This window comes from Zalophus californianus, chromosome 9 (assembly GCF_009762305.2).
Source record: "Zalophus californianus isolate mZalCal1 chromosome 9, mZalCal1.pri.v2, whole genome shotgun sequence".
Classification (NCBI taxonomy): Eukaryota; Metazoa; Chordata; class Mammalia; order Carnivora; family Otariidae; genus Zalophus; species Zalophus californianus.
Genome location: NC_045603.1, coordinates 18018615 through 18036659, shown reverse-complemented (window position 1 = coordinate 18036659; position 18045 = coordinate 18018615). Strand labels below are relative to the sequence as shown.

At 43.8% G+C, this 18045-nt stretch overlaps 1 protein-coding gene across 5 annotated transcripts in view; it reads right to left on the bottom strand.

Annotated features, from left to right (window-relative positions):
• GLT8D2 (glycosyltransferase 8 domain containing 2) overlaps positions 1–18045 on the bottom strand; it is a 46995-nt gene that overhangs the window by 27965 nt on the left and 985 nt on the right. For 2 of the 5 annotated variants that reach the window (XM_027593805.2, XM_027593806.2), the window contains exons 2-4: positions 15796–15886; positions 10310–10582; positions 9887–10032 (exon numbers count right to left, since the gene is read on the bottom strand). The gene's annotated coding sequence lies outside the window, so the exon portion shown is untranslated. Of the gene's footprint in view, positions 1–6168; positions 6343–9886; positions 10033–10309; positions 10583–15795; positions 15887–18045 lie in introns of those variants that run through there. The other 3 variants (XM_027593808.2, XM_027593809.2, XM_027593807.2) reach the window with 3 other exon arrangements.

Genomic DNA, 18045 nt, shown 5'->3' with positions numbered 1-18045 from the left:
GAGCTAGCAGTCAGCCAACAGGGAATACACAGCTTTAGAAATCAGCCCCATGACAGAGAGAGCCTCTGCCAGGAGGCACGAAAGGCCCAGATATCACAGTGCCCCAGGGCTCCCTCATGAAGCGTTGTGAGAACTTGTTGGCAGTGATCTTGGGAAACTCTTCAATAGGAAACTCTTTAATTTACTGTAAAGAACCAGCTACAACATCCCTTTTATTTCCCCAGGCTCTAGACTTAGGGTACATGTGTGCTGGCCCCTTCTCCTCTTCCCCGCTTATACCCGGGAGACAATCCAGTCAAAGCAGCACGTTACTTAAGACTCTTCGGATATTGATTTCGGGTACTTTTTATCCACTTACGATTTTAGATGATATGCATTCAGCTGACCCTTTGAGATGATGTAAGCTTAGAATGGTCTATGGCCACAAGCCCCCTCTTCCCCACTCCATGAAGGAAGGCCATCTAGCACCACGGGAGATAGTGAGGGGAAGGCAAAAGGATCTGAGACTGAGTCGCTGATGCCAGTTCTACCCTGGGCATCCCCATTAGTCAAACCAATCAATTCCCCTTTCTTCCTTAAATTGCTTTGAAATGACATTTTCTTGCAAACAATAGTGCTTATAAATACATTCCCTGTGGCCCGAATCATGTGCACCTATGGGGAGAGGTTTGCAGGGCCAGCTACCATTTATTGCACACTTAATTTGCACCCAGCTCTATGCTGACCAGGTCTGTCATCTTCTTTAATTCTTCCAACACTTTTCAGGCAGATATATCACAATCTCCAGGTTTCACATGAGAAATTGTGGCTCAGAGAGGTTCAGCAACTTGCTCAAAATCACACAGCTATTAAATGGCAGAGCAGGGATGTGAAATGAGGGCTCTCTGACTTCAAATCCCATGCTCTTTAACCACAAGGAGCTGGAGGTCTTCAAGGGCCATTCTGGCTACCCCAGGAAGCAGGAGAGTCAGGCTCCAGGTAACAGATGGCACTGTGTGCTGATGTAGCGTCAGTCAAGTTTGGTCTGCTTGTCCCTGAGTGCTCGGTGACTGTAACTACTGAGATCATGCCAGAAGCAGAGAGAGAGAGTGCTGGCTAGTCCGAGAAGGGGGCTCATCTTTCCCCTGTCCAGCATGTTGCCAACTTGAAAATCCCTTTAAGACAAAACAAGAGGCTCCAGGAAACTGTCAATGGCACATCTGATTGCAAGGCACAGCAGTGGTGAGCCAAGGAGAGAAATTCCTGAATTAGATTCTCAGAGGAAACTTTCTGAGCAGCTTTCAGAATATAAGACAGGAGTGGAGTCCTGGAGAAGCATGGACTTCCAAAAGAAAGCCCTATTCTATTAAATTTTTTTTAAAAATATGAAATTAGAAAGATTTGGCATCCTCTCCCTCTGTATAGTTTCATCTCCTGTCTGACGGTGGCACTTTCTGCATAAGTTGCTGTAAATTGCTGTTTCTGGGACTTGTAGCCAAACACATACTAATAGATTAAGTAGGTGTTCGAGAAATGTTTGTAGCTCCTAGATACGAGCTGATGATGTGGGTTTGGTAGAGGAATCAGAGGTGTAAAGAGGCAGAAAACCAGTGGAGGAAGTCAGGGGATGTCCTAAGACATACAATAAGAGGCAGAGACCTGGGGCGGAGAGAAACGGAAATGTTTGGGGCAGAGCCTAGGAGAGCATCTTGTAGGCTAACACAGTTCCTGCATGGAAAGAAATGCTTTCTTGCCTCTGAACTTTGGATCATGCAGTCCCTTCTGCCTGGAATGCCCTTACCCCTCCTCTTTCCCCAGTAAACTGTCACTTGTTCTTTCAAGATTCAATTCAGGTATTACCTCCTTCAGGAAATCTTACCTGATTACCCTGCCTGGGTGCTCCCCTGATCTCCACTCCTATTCCTATCCCTGCACGCAGATCATTGTTCTAATATTATGGGTGTGCCCGTCTTCTTCCCTAAGTCATGAGATGACTGAGCACAGGCACTGTGGCTTGCTCACCCCTATGTGCCTCAATAAATGTGTGTGGAATGAATAAATGAGAAACAGGAGAAAAGAAGAAAGGGAAAGAGGCTCTTGTTCTGTTCCTCAATCCCAGGAAGAAAGGAGGCAGTGTACCATTACTCAGGAAAAAGGCCAGGAGGGGACTGTGGATCTATTCCAGGAATAAAAGCAAAGGGCTCTTGTCTTTTTATCAGCCTTTTTCTTTCATCAAAACGAGAAGGCCCAGAACTGTGTTCTCTGCACTTACATAAGCTTTCCTAGGCTGAGTGACTCCTGTGCAGTGGTTTCTCCACAGTAGCAAATAGCCAAGCTGTTGGTATTGAAGAGCCCGTGGGCTTGTCTTCAAGACAGGAAGAAGGATGGAGCCTCACAGCCAGTGTTGGAGAGAGGGATTCCCTAGGCAAGGCACTGGAGGGTGGCACCTTCAAAGAGCAGCGGAAAGAAGGCTGAGGTCCTGGGGCCTGTGACTAGGAAGAAAAGGAGAGTTTAGAGAAAGGTCTGGACCTGAGAAGTGACCATTAAGTTTGAAAATAGGCCCCTGAAGATCTTACACAGGGAGCTGTTTTACCAGATGCCAAAGAGTTCGGGCCTATGGCCAAATCTGGAGAGAATGTTTTAAGACCTGGCAGTGGCTAAGCAACTTAGCTCTGCCTTGGAAGAAAAGGCAAAATTGGGAAGAACTCCAGAAAAATATTTCAAAAATCAGAGCCCCTAAGCTTTAGTCTACATGCCAACTCTAATCAGTGGGTAAGGGCTTTCGGTATTGTTAAACTGAGAAGGAATCTAAAGCTATCACCACAGTTGGTTAAAAAAGAAAGAGAAAAGTAAAGAAAGAAAGAGCTCTGATTGATTAATCCTGTCTGCTATGGGTTTAGGTAGGGAGGAATAGGAAAGAACCTGGAAATCAGAATGAAAGATAAAAGAGGGGGCTTTTTTTTTTTAAGATTTTATTTATTTATTTGAGAGAGAGAGACAGATAATGACAGATAGCGAGAGAGAGCACAAGCAGGGAGAGTGGGAGAGGGAGAAGCAGGCTCCTGCTGAGCAGGGAGCCCGACGTGGGGCTTGATCCCAGGACTCCAAGATCATGAGCCGAAGGCAGACTGAGCCACCCAGGTGCCCCACCCTTTTTTTTAGAGAAAGAGAGAGCATAAGCCAGGGAGGAGAGGTAGAGGGAAAAGCAGACTCCCTGCTGAGCAGGAACACCAACATGGGGCTCATTCCCAGGACCCGGCGCTCAATCCCAGGACCCTGCAGGATCATGATCTGAGACACTTAACCAACTAAGCCACCCAGGTTCCCCAAGAGGGGGCTCCTTAAAGATATTATTGAATGACTTAAATCTGGCAGGGCCTGTACCTGAGCGGAAATATCATGGGCTTTGTCATTAGAAAGAGCTGACTTTCAATCCTGGTTCTGCCCCATTTCTTAGCCATGCAAGCCTGGGCAATTTACAAAACCCAATCAGTAATTGGGACTGTGCTGCAGATTCAATTAAATAGCCTATAATAATAACAGGTAACACATAGCAATTTCTATGTGCCAGGCATTGTTTCATGACCTTTACATACATTCACTAATTTAATCCTCACAACAACCCATAAAGTTACTATCCCTGATTTACCAAGGAGGAAACTAAAAGTTCAGGGAGGGTGACAATTAATGAGTGGCAGAGATTCCCACCCAGGCAGTCTGGCTCTCATTCTTAACCATCTTAACAGATACTGTAGCCAACCACTTTCCATTGCTGATCGCAATCACTGTGTCAAGCGACTGACATAAACTCTGTGATTTAACTTCCCTCCATAAGACTTGCACCCTGCAGTTCGCACATGCATAAAACATTTTACAGAGCACTTCATCTTAAACCATGCGAGCTAAGAGTCATGAACAGGACAAGAGCATGCATTCACCTGAAGAAAGGAGAAAGAAGGACAAAATCAGGACTCGGGAATTTGGTCTCTCACAAAACATCTCTGGCCTTTTTACTTTTTGCTCTAGCATGAATGGTTTACTCAAGATCCTCCAAAATACACAGGACAGAGAAGCCAGATGAGGGAGTCTTCGTTTTGTGGAGGACCTGTTCTGCTTTCTCCTGTGTTGGAATGAAGTATTCTTTCACAAAATGGTTCAGAGCAGGTGTCAACAAACTATGGGTCCTGCATCAAATACTGCCCATTTTTGTAATAAAGTTTTATTGGAACATAGCCAGGTTTATTCTTTGATGTTTGGTCTCTGGCTCGTCTCACACTAAACAGCAGATCTGAGTAGGTGCAAAACAGACCATATGGTTTGCACAGCCACCAATCTGGCCCTTTGCAGAAAAACTGCTGATCCCAGCTGTCCACTTTAGGCCAGATTTTCTATATACCACTATGGCACAGGTGATCATCTCATGTCCTTAGCTAGGGAAGGAAGAACACTACATCCCCTTCGGTGTTGGCTAGGGGAGATGTGAAATAGCATATCTATAAGAGGAACCAAAATGAAAACAAATGTGGCCAGAACAGCACACAAAGTGTGCTCTGAGAAGGGTTAATCAATGTTTGTGATAAAACAGTTCCGGCGTCAATTGGGAACTTCGGTGGTAAACAACAACCTTAAGCAGATTTCTCTACTGCGGGACTTCTCAGGACCTTTAAAATGCCATTATGCCTTGAGATCTCTCCGAGGGTGATATGGTTCACAGAACGTACTTTCCCCATGGGCCTATGTTCTTCAGAACATTCTTTGGGAAATGCTGAAATAAAAGAAGTATTTAGAATCATGCTCCCTGGGAACTAGAAATGAAAACTATGTGAACTGTGGCTTAATGAGCATGTCTTTTTCTCAGTAAGGAAACAAAATGAAGAAGAAATGAAAAGAGCCAGAGTGAACAAAAAAAAAAAAAAAAAGAAAAGAAAAAAGAAAGAGAGGTGTTTGAAGGGAAGAAGGAAGGAAGCAGGGCCCTGGAGAAATAACATGGGAGGAGCTGAGGAACACTTGGAGGACTGGACTATCAGAGGGAACAATGTGCCAAAGGCTGGGGCTGCCACCCACACAGGATGTGCGGCCACGTCCATCATCACCATGGTCATCGTTGGCACTACCAGGGGCCTCACTACTCTGCAGATCCTGTGTTATGTCCTTTAGACCTACGATGTCACTTCATTCCCATTTTACAGATGAGGAAATAGAGGCATAGACAAGTAAGTAGTCAGAGTCAAAGCTTATAAAGCTTGTAAGTGGCAATGCATAGATTCAGCTCTGTGATCTGGCCCAAATGCCCATGTTCTCTCCACCACACTGCCCTGCTCTACCTGTACCTGCATTTGACTGAGGGCGGTAAGCACAAACAGGATTCCATTTGGAGATGCGACACGAAGCCATTTGGAGGAAAAGACAAAACAAACCAACCAATGTCACTTTGATAACTGACTACACAGGGAGCCAAACAGCTAGAGGACTGATTTTCCCCGCCTACAGGACAGCCAGATGTTTAGATAGCATGTTTTCTTCTTCTCCCTCTTTTTACTCTTGTCTTAACTATTCCTTCTTAACTCGTATCATAAGTTATCTATCAGGCTTATCCAAGGTCCTACATTTGCTCCTAAAGTGAACATAATAGTTTTTGAATGTTAAGAAAGCATTTTCAACCCAACACAACAACTACTGTATTTATAAGCCCCATTTAGATTTCCACAACTACTGAGTCTTTTTTTCAGGTTCTGAAAACATGAATCACAGCTCAATTAAATCTTTCGTGGCTCAGAAATGTACCTGCATTTGAATACTCGCATTTATCCACTTTCTAGCTTACCACTGACTTCCATGCTTAAAGTATGATGAAAATAGTAAATCACACTGGTCAGTAGAGTTAAACCCAGGTCTGGAAAAGCAGTCTAGCATGTAAAAACTCGCAAAGAGTATCCTGGATTTGCTGCAATGGCAAAAAAAAAAAAAAAAAGAAAAAAGAAAAAAGAAAGAAAGAAAAAGAAAAAAAGAAAAAGAAAAATGGTTGCCTCGGCATGCTACAAACATTGGCTGGGAGCTCCTGAAGGCAAAGTTCATGTGGGACAATCCACTTCTGATTTACATTCTTGAGTCTACAGCAAAACAAAGGCTGCTGCAGGCGGGCAGGGAAGAATGGAAAGACTGCCACACTGCTCGTCAATTTCTGTTTACCTGGTGACCGGTGAGGGCAGGGCTTTGGGCTCCTTGGTCCAGAAGAGCTGTAGGGCAGAATGTTCAACTCCTGGCTGGCTCGGGGTTGCTGCCCTTCACGCTGCTTCAGCTGCTTCTAAGATCCCATTGGAAAGCCCAAAGGGCTGGAGAGCCCGAAGGCCAATATTACATTTCCAAGAGAGTATTCCTCCCCCTGCCCCCAACCCCCCCCCCCCTTTGCTTGCGTTGACTTTGGAGAGGCTCGGGTTTCTTCCACTCCTGCGCGGAGCAGCTGGGAGAGTTGGGAATCAGGCGTTGCGCTGGCGGCCGGGGTGAGGCGGCCCCCGAAACCACTTCCAGATGTGCTTGGCAGGCCAGCTCGCATGGCCAGACTTCCTCTGGCATCCTCCTCCAGCAGTCTGCATGCAAATCATTTTGAAAACAAGGCAGCTCTGGAGGAAAAGATTCAAAACCGGAGAAAAGCAAATGCTTGGACGGTGGATTTCCACTATGCGTTGGGTCTAGGGTAAACTTTGAAAGAGCAGAAGTGGAAAAATGAAGTTCATACTGATTTTCAGAATCTCAAATTACCCACTAGTTTCTCGTGAAATCCCCCAGTCATTAAAGTGCTGTGGCCCCCAAATTAAAGCCCAGCTAACAGCAATGGTCTCATTTTACCAAGGCAATGATACCAATAGGAGTTTTTAAGATGGTGTGTTTTGAGCCTGAACATGGAAAGGAATCAGGCAGGGAGTCAACCCCACCCAGCTCTAGGCTGTTCTCTTTCTGCTATTGATTCTCAGAAACCCAGGAAATGGTGCCAGTACTTTGCCTGGGATCATAGAATTTATTTCTGCAACCTCTCTCCTTAGCTCCTATAAGGAAATGAGGATCCCTCTACTCACTGGCTCTTTTTAAGTGGCATTTCCCGATAGAAATATAATGTAGGCCACCCCATAATTTAAAATTTTCTAGTAGTCACCTTAAGATTAGTACAAAGACAGGGCACCTGGCTGGCTCAGTCAGAAGAGCGTGCAGGTCGTGAGTTTCAGCTCCACAGTGGGTGTAGAGATTACTTAAATAAATAAATAAATAAATAAACAAACAAACAAACTTTTAAAAAGAGAGGGAGAAAGAGAGTAACCATGTGCCAGGCACTCGGCTGAGCATTAACAGAAAAAGAAAAAGAAAAAGGTAAGTACAAAGAGGTAAAATTAATTTTAATGATATATTTTATTTAACCCAATATATACAAAATATGACTTCAACATGTAATTATACATTCTTTTTTGTATTAAGTCTGAAGTCCGGTGTGTATCTTATACTTGTAGCACATCTCAATTCAAATACTAAATTTCATCAGAAACGATATGTATTTAGATTTCATATAATTTGCAGTTTAAAAATTAGGCTCACATACTCAGGCTGTTCCAAGCATACTTAAAAGCTTTCCAATAGTGAATCAAGTATCAGTTCTTCAACTTAAATTCATTAACACTAAGTAAAATTTAAAAGCTAGTTCCTCGGTTGCACTAGTCACATTTTAAATGCTCAATAGCCAGCGTGCCTAGTGGCTACTGTATTGAACGATGTAGCTCTAAAGGGTTTAGTGGGTTTGTTTGTTTTTTCAGACTTGAACTTGGAGAGTAGGAATATCTGGAATAGCTTCCCTTTGTATAGAACTTTGAACATTGACAAAGCATCTTCACATCTTCTATTTCGTTTTCTTCTCATAACATTCTCATTAGTAAGTTGAACAGGGATGTTTTTTGCCCCAATCTACAGATCAGCAAATGTAGGTTTTGAGCATGCTAATGTCCCAAGTTCCCAAAGCAAGTTGGTGATGAAGCCCGGACTGGAATTCTCATCAGCAGTTCTCACCTGTTTCTTACTTGAGGCATGCTTCAAATACTGGGATCTTTGGCTACAACTCTAAGGGTGAAACTGCATCCCAGGCTTTTGCATTCTTCACTTGGCGGGCCTTCAGCATCCAGGCACTGTTCGTATGGAGTTATCCGCTGCCCTGGCGGTGTTCCCTTACATACCCCTATCCTAAAGCCCTCATACCATCCAGGAAATATGCCATTTTTCTTTGAAGCAGGCTTGACATTATGCTATTCCTTTTTTCTCTTTACTCCCAGGAGGTATACTCTGTTTTTGGTTTTTTTTTTAAGATTTTTTTATTTATTCATTTAAGACACAGAGATACAGACAGAGAGCATGAGCAGTGGGAGAGGCAGAGGGAAAGGGAGAAGCAGACTCCCCGCTGAGCCAGGAGCCCGATGTGGGGCTCAATCCCAGGACCCTGGGATCATGACTTGAGCCGAAGGCAGACGCTTAACCATCTGAGCCACCCAGGCACCACAGTATACTCTGTTTTAAAGTGCAACTTCACCCAATGTTTTAGCTAACAGACATAGTGGTCATGTATTCATCTTTGATTGCAGCGGGTCCATTTGATCCATGGACCACCTGTGGGAAGTGAGAAGGTTCAGCAGCAACACAGAGTGCACTCGAGCACTCCTGCTCTAGTCCTCATGGCCCTCACATGCGCAAAAATATCAACATTTCCTGTCCTTCCAGAATCATGTGCTGTCAGGAGCAGCGGGACAGTCAGTCAGATGTGTCCCAAAGCATTGTGATGGGAAGCCCTCCAAGCTGACTCCTGCTTACTCCAGTTTCCTCCAAAGACCAGGTTTTCTCTCCCTTTGCATCTCTCATCCACTTAGCAGAATGCCTGACCCAGTGTGAGAGCTGGTGGCTAAGTAGGTTCAGAGAGTATGACAGCCCAAGTACCCCAGAGGGGGACTCATAATTGAAATAATAATTTTGTTGTTTTCATAGGCTCTGCTTGCTATTCATATTGGCTTCCATCTGGACCCAAATCCCTCTGCTCATTGCCCTACTGTCTCCAACTTGGGATTCTCTCTCCTTTATTTCTAGTGGGCCATGTTCTTTTTTCTTTTTCTTTTTTTTAAGATTTTATTTATTTATTAGAGAGAGAGAATGAGAGAAAGAGAGCATGGGGGGGGGGGAGGCAGGGCCAGAGGGAGAAGCAGACTCCCTGCTGAGCAGGGAGCCCAATGCAAGGCTCAATCCTGGCACTCCAGGATCATGACCTGGGCTGAAGGCAATTGTGAAACCAACTGAGCCACCCAGGCACCCTGGGCCATATTCTAAGGATGCAAGAGGCTTATTACCTGTGACCTAGACTTCCACATTGTGTGCACAGGTTCTTCCCTGGGGAAGAAATGAGAACAGAAAGAGATGCAGGTTTTAAGGGACACTCTGAGAAGTATAGTGGCTGCCAGCATGGGCTCTGGGGACAGACAGACACACCCAACTGTTAGCTCAGACATTATACTGAACACATCACTCAAAACCACTCACCTATGGTTTCCGCAGCTATAGAGTGGGGAACCTCCTGGTGAGGGTTAGGAGATATCATGCATGTAAAGCATTCAGTAAGGGCTCAATACATGGAAGTTATCACAGTCATCTCCCCTTGTCTGTGAAGAGTCTACTCCCAGACCCCCAGTGGGTGCCTGAAACCATGGATGATTCCAAAACTCTATATATACGTTTTCTTGCTACACATATATATCTATAATAAAGTGTAATTTACATATTAGACAACAATAATGATAAAATACAACAATTACAATATACTGAAATAAAACCTATATGAATGTGGTCTCTGTTTCTCTTTCTCTCTCTCAAAAGATCTCATTGTACTCACCTTCTCCTTGTGACGATGTGAGATGACAAAATGCCTACGTGATGAGACAAGGTGGACGAAGTGACGTGAAGGATGCAGGCATTATGGTCGGCTACATCGTCTTCTCACCATCCAGCATCACAAGGGGGATTATCCACTTCCCGACTCTGTTGACAGAGGGTACAGAAACCTGAGAAAGCACAACTGCAGATAAGGGGGGACTACTGTATTTTTACTGTCAGATGAAGACACCCCTAGTTCAAAGTATGAACTAAGGACTTATAACAGTAAGCAATTTGTAACTTTTTCTTAAAAAGTCCAAAAGAGTGATATGATGTTGCAAACACTGCCAGTAGCCTACTTAATACCCCTCTCTGCTCCTTCCCTTGAACTAGAAACACTCTTTCATTTGGAGGCAGCAATGGTCCAGTTACAAATACTCACCTCCTGCTGTCTGTCACTTCCTAAAAAGCTATTATTTTCCTGGCAAAGAGCCATTTGGTGCCTTTTGCCATTTCTTCCTGTCTGAAATCCAACCCTGATGCCTGGAGGTAGACTATCCATCTTGCAGCTCTGGGGCTGAAAGGGCCACACTGTGCTGCTGCATATGGGCCACACCAGCTATGCACAGATTACGGTGTTGAATCGGTCAGGGTCCTGGCAGGATACAGACGGCTCACTCCAAAAGGCTAACGGTGGAGACTCTGCAAAAAGGCACTATTTGAAAAGGTCTGTATTAAGGAAACATGGTTATGAGTGTTGCAATAAGGTGGCGTTAGCAACTGCAGGGAGGTATGGCCACCTGTAACCCTGAAGGGTAAGGCAAGGGAGGGATTACTCGGAGTGGGAAAGTAGCTGAATGGACAGGGCTACCCAAGAGGAGCAGCTGGTGCTGACCCACACTAAGGGCTAATGACCCCAAGTTTATGGTAATATAATTTACCATCTGACTCATTCATCTGTCTGATTCAGCAGCCCTGCTCATGTTAGGAGGACAGAGCAAGAACATGGGAGGAGCCGAAGTCCCTGCTGGCCCTGGGAGTCACCAGAGCAGCCCTGCACCAAGTGATCTGAAACATCTAACCACATGAGGAAAACAAACCATTGCATGGGTATGTCACTTTGGTCAGGTTTCAGTTACATGCCTGAATGCAGTCCTCTGGGATTTACAGGTATCTTGTATTTGTGGTATCATTAGCTGACACGGTGTATATCTGAGTCATTTTTATTCTGTGTTTATTTTTTATTAGTTGAGAGTCAAATGTTCATCATTCCTTCTTACCCAATGGGCCTGCCTTGGCTGAGTGTACTGCTTTGTAGATAGGGTCCTAGATAAAATCTATTAAGGCTGATAAACGGACCAAAAGGAAGGAAGAAGCTTTGTATAGGAGCAGTGAATCACTACATTGGGTCAGGCTGACAGCCTCGATTATCGCCCCATCTCCCCGGGCTCGGCTCCAAGGTCACCCACATGGGGCAGGAAGTGTAACTTGGGGAGTCTCAGTTCCCTCTCCTTTTCCTGATGGGGCTCAATGATGGGTCACCTTCTAGTCCCGAGAGGAGGCCCTCTGGGCTCTTCTCTGCTACCCACTAGGCTGTGGCAATTGTGCTTGCACCTGACTCTTGACCTGGAGGCCGTCTTTCTCACTCAGGTGAGTATTTTTCTCCCTTGACTCATGTACCAGTTCCCTGTTCTGGTAACTGGTGTAGGCTCTACCTGGCCTAGAGTCCTGGCTTGCTCTTGCCAGCTGCCCCCACCATGCCCTGACCACAGCTCTAGCCAAGACCTATGGCTGGAGCCCTGTGATCTGTGACAGACCTCTCAGACACCATCTGCTTCTTTCATCCCAGGAGCCCTGCCTGCCCTGCCTCTCTGAGTCCTGCCCACCTGCCGGCACTCCCCAAAACTCCTTCCCAGACCTCTGCCAATAAGCCCTTGGCGTGAATCCTCAGTTGAGATTAAGGTATCCCTTGGACATGGTAATTTACACGCTTGGCTGAAAACACAGCACTGTCTGCCACCTCCCAGCACCAGCCCCTCTCTCTCCAGCTGACTCCTCAGTGGCCTGTGGCTCAGAAGGAAGAGTAGAAACAGTAGTAATATAATGAAAATGACAAAGACGATACAAGTAAAACAGTCTACTACTTACTAAGTGCTAACTACCTGCCAGGCATCACACAGAGCAGCATAGCCCTTGTTTTGCATGGCAACAGCACAAATCTGTTTTCATGGTTTAGTTCGATGATGACATCAGGTGCTCATTAGGCACTCAACAGCCCAATTCACAGTTCATATCTGTTACCATAGTATATTAACTGTGAGTACTTGCCTAAGGACAAACTCTGCTGCTAACTTTTTAATTCATGAAATTACCCTGCAAATAATGGATCCAAATTGTGATCTGTGACCAATCATGTCACTTGTCTGACAGTCAGCCAGTGATTGGTCACTGGACATTTGTTATTCAGTTTACGTACAGATAAAGCATGTATAGGTTGTGTCGCTTCCTTAATTCCCGGTGATATTTACAAAACTCTTGTGATATTTACAAAAATGGATGATAGAGAGAATTGGCCAACAAAGATAATAGGGTAGCAAAGAAACAAAAAGCGGTAATTTTCAGGGTGAAGTTCAAATCAAAGGTAAATGGAGGTAGAGAAGAAAGGGCTGGCTGTGGGATGATACTGTCACTATGCAACTCTAGACATGCAGCCCGAAGAATTTAGTAAAGGTGACTTGATGGACATAAATGCAGAAAGTGGTTGTGCAGAAAAGGATGAAGATGTTTCCAGTGAAGAGACGTGGATAAAAAAATTCATCTTAAAGGAACTCTCAAAGATATTTCATGACATTGAAATTGCAAAGAGTAAAATATGGAAAGCTGATCCAAACCTGGAAAGGAGTATGACAATTGGCCAAGGCACAGAAAAGATGCTCACTCTGTACAGTAAGTTATATGGCAGAAAGGGAAGCACTGCTCAAGCTACTCTTGATAAGTTTTTTTTTTTAAGATTTTATCTATTTATTTGAGATAGAGAGAGAAAGAGAGAGAGAGCAGGAGTGGGGGAGCAGAAGGAGAGGGAGAAGCAGGCTCCCCACTGAGCAGGGAGCCCGATGCAGGGCTCAATTCCAGGACCCTGAGATCATGACCTGAGCTGAAGGCAGACACTTAACTGACTGAGCTACCCAGGCGCCCCATTCTTGATAAGTTTTAAACAAAAACCAAAAAAATCCAAAAAAACCCCAAACATTTAATTCTCAATGTTTCTAATGATTCAAATTACAGTATAGCAAATAAATACTAGGTCTACTAATTTTTTCATTTCCCTAGGCATTTATTTTATTTTTTTAAAGATTTTATTTATTTATTTGACAGAGAGCACAAGCAGGGGGCAGAGGCAGAGGGAGACTTAGGGTCCCTGTGTAGCAAGGAGCCTGATGTGGGACTCGATCCCAGGACCCTGAGATCATGACCTGAGCTGAAGGCAGATGCTTAACTGACTGAGCCACCCAGGCACCCCTGCCCTAGGCATTTAAAACCAATAGTAAGAGTTTTAAATATTTTGACAAAAACATTTAAAGATCACAGCACAATTGTAACTTTTCCCCATTGAAATTTAAGATCACTTTGCAACTCATGTGGTCATTTTTAGAGAACTACACTACTGGGGCACCTGGGTGGCTCAGTCAGTTAGGTGTCTAACTTTTGGTTTTGGTTCAGGTCGTGATCTCATGGGTGGTGGGATCAAGTCCCACATCAGGCTCCAAGCTCCGATCTCAAAGGGGTAGTCTGCTTGAAGTTTCTCTCCCTCTGCCCTTCCCCACCCCTCCCAAATAAATAATCTTAAAAAAAAAAAAAAAAAGAACTACACTACCATGCAAAGCAAGGACTGCCTGTACTTTACATATATTATTTCATTTGGTCTTCAAAACAACTCTAAGAAATAGATGCTATTGGGTGCCTGGGTGGCTCGGATGGTTAGGCGTCTGCCTTCAGCTTAGGCCATGATCCCAGGGTCCTGGGATCGAGTCCCGCATCGGGCTCCCTGCTCCTTGGGAGCCTGCTTCTCCCTCTGCTTCTCTCTCTCTCTGTCTCTCATGAATAAATAAAAATAAAATCTTAAAAAAAAAGAAATAGATGCTATTATTATCCCCATCTTATAGACAAAGAATCTGAGGCTCAAAGAGGATAAATAATTTGACCAAGACTACAAAGCTAGTAAATGGCTACACCCACTGAATTCTAAATCCCATGACTTTAATTCTCGCTATGTTGAAAATCCAGATACCTGATGGGTGTTTGATATGGGAGAGCAAGAGTGATGGGGGAAAAGTAGTGAGAGATGAAGGTACTTTCTCTAATGGAACCCTGAATGGCTAGAGCAGCACCATCCATTAGAGCTTTTTGTTTTCTATATACACTTATAAAATAGACATATTTATGTAATCTATAATCCATGGTATAGAAACATAATATATTCAACCCTAGTGCACATGTAAATCCATGTGTACTTCTGAATCCACCTTTTCTTGATCCTTCAGGATCTTGCTCCATCAAGTGTCAATTCTCCCTAGGTAGGCCTAGTAGGTTAGCTCAAGCAACTCTCATTTCCAACTTTATTCTTCCTTGCCTGCTTCTCATTATTGAGGCTGAAAACAGACAAACAAACAAAAACAACTACTTTCCCAGACTCCTGTAGCCACCCTCCTGCAAGATGAACCCCAATGTCTGTTTTCTCCTTTCTCTATAGCAGAGCCTTGAACATTAGCTGGGAACATGGCCATTCTAAATGAAAACTACATGTCCCAGATTTTCTTCAACTAACTGTGGCCTTGTGACTAAATATTGGCTTATGGGATGTAAGCAGAAATAATATGTATAATTCCAAAATGTGTTCTGGAGAAGGGAACATTCCTTTCCCTTACTCTCTCCTGTTGGCTGGAATATAGATGCAACAGCTAGAGCTGGGGCAGCCATCTTGGACCATGGGTTGGAAGGAGGAATTCCAATCCAGAAAGTGTACAAGTTCTTGAGGACTTGGTGAAACACAGCTGCCATGCCTGCCGGCTTTGGACTGCTACGACCAAAATTCATTTATATGGGAGAAATAAACGCTTTTAAAGCCATTATTTTTTTGGTATTTCCGTGAGTATAGTGAATGTAATCTTTTTTTCTTTTTTAAGATTTTATTTATTTGACAGAGAGAGACACAGTGAGAGAGGGAACAAAAGCAGGGGGAGTGGGAGAGGGAGAAGCAGGCTTCCTGCTGAGCAGAGAGTCCAATGCGGGGCTCGATCCCAGGACCCTGGGATCATGACCTGAGCCAAAGGCAGATGTTTAATGACTGAGCCACCCAGGCGCACCTAGTGAATGTAATCTTAATATACCAAATGCCCTAGTTCTGGCCAATGAAATCCAAGAGCAAGTGTGCTGGATGACTTCTAGGCAAGATGCTTTTTTCCTTGTAAAAGGAGAGTTCTATTTCCCCATCCTGGCTGTCGTCCTGCTTTTTATCTTTGGGCATGGTTATGAGAGGACACAATGCCCGGAGCTGCAACAACCTTCTTATGACCACAAAGGAAAGGCCAAGAGAAATTCAGAGCCACTAACCAGAACCGTGACACCACTGAACTAACCCCAGATTTCTTGTGCAAAATAATGAACAGCCTTATCATTTAGCCACTGTGTTGGATATTCTGCCACTTATAACAGAAGCATTTCCAAATGACATATTCTCTTGCTATGAATGTTTATGCCCCCCTCCCCAAATTCACATGTTGAAATCCTCACCCCCAAGGTGATGACACTAGGAGGTGGGACCTTTGGTATTTCGGTGTGTAGGTCATGAGGGTGAAGCCCTCATGAATGGGATTAGTGCTCTTATAAAAGAGACTTTAGAGAGCCACCCCTTCCACCATGTAAGGATACAGCGAGAAGTCAGCAGCCTGCAACCAGCAAGAGGGCCTTCACCAGAACCTGACCATGCTGCATTCTGATCTTGGACTTCCAGCCTTCAGAACTGTGATAAATAAATTTCTGTTATTTATAAGCCACCCTGTCTGTGTAGTATTTTTTTAAAAAAGGTTTTTTTTTTTTAAGTAATCTCTATACCTCACATGGAGCTTGAACCCTGAGACCAAGAGTCACATGCTCTACCAACTGAGCCAGCCCCAGTCCATAGTATTTTAACAGTGGCCCAAACTGACTAAGACATCTCTATTGCTCCTTCAGTCTCTCCTTTTCAACAGCATTCTTTTTCTGGGCCCACAGTCATGCTCATGTCAGCCATGCAAAATAATGCAGTTTGCCCTGTATCCATCTCTCCCTCCAGCCACTGTGTTTTCTTTCCTTTCATGGGCAAATCTCTGTAAAAAGTAGACTATACACATTATCTGCACTTCCTTACTTGTTATTCATTCTTTGATCTTCTCTGGCTTCCCTCCTCCCACTCCACTTGAGTATTTTAATCCAGGCCACTAATAACCTCCTAATTTGCAAATCCAACAGACACTTATTTGTCTTTTTCTTATCTGACCTCTCTATGGCTTTTGGCTTTGATAACCACTTCCGCCTTTGTGAAACTCCCTTCACCTGTGGCTTCTTACCCTCGCCCCGTTCCCTTTTGACCTCTCTGGCTCCTCATTCTGTTTCCTTCATGAGTGCCTCCTTCTGTTTTTAACCTCCTAAATGTTGGCTTCTTCAGGGTGCTCTTCTGCCTCACTCTTCCCTTTCTACACTCTCCTCCTAGATGCTAACTTCCATTCCTAGAGTTTCAGAGATTGAAGGTAGCTTTCTTGAGAATCAGGGACCTACTCTAAACTCCTCATTAAGCAGAGTTGAGCCAAAGCTGCTGTGGTAAAATATCATTTCCATTGGATTAAGCCCTTTGTCATGGATTGAATTGTGTTCCCCAAAAAGATATGTTGAAATCCTAATAACCAATATATGTGAATGTGACCTTATGTGAACATAGGGTCTTTGCAGGTGTAATCAAGATGAGGTCATTAGGATGTAACTGTGAACTTATAAGCAGAGAAGAGACCCAGATACACAGGGACAATACTGTGTGATGATGAAGGCAGAGTTTGGAGATGTAGCTATAAGCCAAGGAATGCCTAGGATCAATGGCCACCACCAGAAGCCAGGAAGAGGCAAGGAAACATTCTCCCCTACAATTTTCAGAGGGATTGTGGCCCTGCTGACACTTTGATTTTGGGTTTCTAGCCTCCAGAACTGCGAGGCAACAAATTTCTGTTGTTTCAAGCCACACAGTTTGTGGTATTTTGTTACAGCAGTTCTAGGAAATGAATACACACTTCCTCCATTGTCCTGCACCTCCTTATCTAAGCAACCAGTTATGACTTGTAATCACCTTTCTTGTAATGTTTTGCCTTCATCTTTCCTCCAGTTCAGGGATTTTAAGCCTTTCACATATCATAGACCAGTTTGGATTTTTTTTAAATTTGAATATCAACATTGAGTTTATAGCTTTCAATTTTGCCCTTCATCTTTTGCTATAACAGCATTAAATACACACACACACACACACACACACACACACTCACACACACACAACTACCATCTACTTACAGCATCACTCATAAAAGTTAGGACATCTTAACCCTAACCTCTCAGAAAAAAGTACAGTTCTTATTAAATATTTTAAGTTCTATGAAAAGCCCATTGCTTTGTCCCAATACTTTCCCAGTATTGTTTCAGATACATACTTTGTAACAGAAACATTTATGTATGTGACAAAGAAAAATATTAATGCATAAATACTCATAGACTCTTTGTTTCCAGCCATCTTCCCCCTCCTTTCCCAAATTGTTTTTGACCATATTGTAAAATTGGGGTAATCGGTAAAGGAAAAACGTGAGAAGCAGGAGCTGAAAGAACAGGGAGAATTCCTTTTAAAAAAGATAATCATTTCTCAAAGGAAAGTTTAGATGGATGAGGAGGTGGAGAGGCAGGCTCAGGACTGAGAGAGTTGGAGAGGGGATGATACAGGTGTAGGAGAGAAATTGCTAATGGTAAAGGATGAAGAAAAAGGAATTTTAGGAAATTTGCTGTATGTTGTGTGTATCCCCCCTTTGGTACCTTGTTGAGAGTGTGAGGCAGGGATTTAAACTGCTTTCAAAAATTTGTTTTTCTTCTGGAATTGTATCTCTTCGAGTG